We start from the raw sequence: 2,345 nt of genomic DNA, 5'->3' as shown, positions 1-2,345 counted from the left end.
TGTAGTCTGTTTTTTGTGGCTTACGCAAAACTATGACAGTTGCTTGCTTCCATATTCTCGGGAAGTATGATAGTTCTAGACATTTATTCATGACCTCCAGAAACACGGCTCCACTTGCCCGGATGGCTTCAGCACAGATGTCAGCTGTAAAGCCATCGCTCCCCGGCGCTTTTTTTGGACTAAAAGAATCTATAACTAGCTCTAGTTCTTCGCCAGTGAACGGTCTGTCCTGTTTATCTCCTTCAATATTATTATCACTACTTTTGGCACGGAGTCTAATTTCTTGGTGTTCTACGTTATCAACTGACTCTGTATCCTCAGGAAAGAAGGTTTTAGCCAGCAGTCTAACAGATTCTTCTGCGCTTAGGACTTTGCCATCGTGGATAAGTGGGAGATCCTCGTATCTTTTGCTTGACGCACGGATTACTCGGTAGATGCCATCCCAAAAACTTTCTCTTGTCTGGGCTTTACAATATTGCTTCCAACTAGTTGTTTGAGCTTTAGCTGCTTCAATTTCATAATTTTGTTTAGCGCTCAAGTACTCCTCAATCACATGTTGTTTTCTTCTTTGTGCTGCGTAAGAGATCCTACGTTTTTTGGTGATCATCTGTTTCCTTAGTGCTTCGATGTGCTTTGTTAACCACGGAAGTTTTAGTTTTGGGTTCCATTTTATCATCGGTATTATGTTGTCACATGTTCCTTTTAAACATTCTGTAAACTGTTCTATTGTCTGTTCTAATTCACATTCTGTTTTTATATTTACAATTTTTGTTTTGTTTATTTTCCTATTATTAAGTTCCAATTGAAATTGTTCTTTGAAGTTGTCCCAGTTTACTTTATTTGTTTTATATTTTCTTGTCGATTTTATTGGTCTATTTTCAGTTGGTGATTGAAGCACTAAGGAAAAGGTGACTGCGTTGTGGTCTGATGTTGTGACCCCCACATCGACTTCCCAATCACATACTGTTCCCATCATATTATGTGTACAAGCTGTGATGTCGACTCTGCTCTTGTATTCTTTATTGTTTCGAATGGTATAGAATGTCGGAGTAGTGCCTTCGTTCAGTATGTGCATATTCATTTCTTCTATGAATCCAGAGAATTCTTCTCCCCTATGGTCTTCGCTTATACTGCCCCACCATGGGCTCCAAGCATTCATGTCACCTCCCAAAATTATTTTATTGGTATCCAGTGTTTCCATGGCCTTCTTTATTTGTATTAGGTACGGTTCCATAGGTAGATAATCTTCTAAGTAAGCTGATATAACCCCAATCTTCCAGGTATTTGTCTCCAGTGTTGCTACGGCTATGTTTTCAGTGGTAAGGTTGGGATGTTCGGTGATTGTGATTTGATTATCCAACACGATTATGGCAGATTTGATGCGTTTTGATCTGTTATTGTTTTTTTGAATTACTCGGAATCCCACGGATTGGGTTACCTCGTTTTCAGCTCCCACGTACGGTTCCTGTATAATAGCAATTGCGATCTTTCTGTTCTGGGATTCATTTAGCAACTCTGATAAAGCCAATTTCTTTCGCTGTATATTTGCTTGAATGACTTTGTACAGTCGATTATTCTTGTTTCCAGTTTGTGTGCTATCTTGAATATCGCTTGGGGCGCCCTTAGCAATATGCTACTTTCGCTCTTGCCAGAGCATCCCACTTTTTTCGGACCGGGCAATTTTTATCAAAACTATTGTGATCGGTCCGGTCGAGTTGGCTACTCTGACAATTGCGACATACGGGACGGTCTCCAGCCCGCCATGCAGGACACTCACTGCGCAAGTGTGGACCTGCGCAGTGGCTACAGGTGTCGACTGTTTCTGTGCAATTTCTACGTCCGTGCCCGTAACCAAGACACCTGGAGCAGGTCATCAGTGGGGATTGGTCTTCAACCTTTACCCTTTGCAAATCAATATGCACTCTGCCTGCTGTCGTAAGGTTCTTCCACACTAGGGGCGATACTTGAAGGACCACATGGTTTTCTAGTGGGTTTCTTGCTTTTCTACGATATCGCACGCTTATCCTATATTCATCCTTCGGTATCCCCCCCAATAAATGCTCATTTTGTTTTTCAAGAGCCCCCATTATATCTTCATCAGTATTGAAGTTTAGAACATTTGTTAAAATTACCAGCGGGTCTTTATTTTCCTTTTCTTCTATGAGTAGCGTTGGGTTGCCAGTCCTGAGCCGTTCTGCCACTTTGGCTAGTTCTTCTCGTGATTGGCAGCCCAGCACTACTTTACCCTCCTTAGCTTTTCTTAGCCTATCCACTCTGATACCCGATGTTTTTGCGCTTACGGCTGTACGTATTTTACTGATTACGTCTTCGCTGGTATCATGAGC

This window comes from Bicyclus anynana, unplaced genomic scaffold (genome assembly GCF_947172395.1).
Source record: "Bicyclus anynana unplaced genomic scaffold, ilBicAnyn1.1 scaffold_106, whole genome shotgun sequence".
Taxonomy (NCBI): domain Eukaryota; kingdom Metazoa; phylum Arthropoda; class Insecta; order Lepidoptera; family Nymphalidae; genus Bicyclus; species Bicyclus anynana.
The sequence above is the reverse complement of the archived record's forward strand: the minus strand, read 5'-3'. Positions refer to the sequence as shown.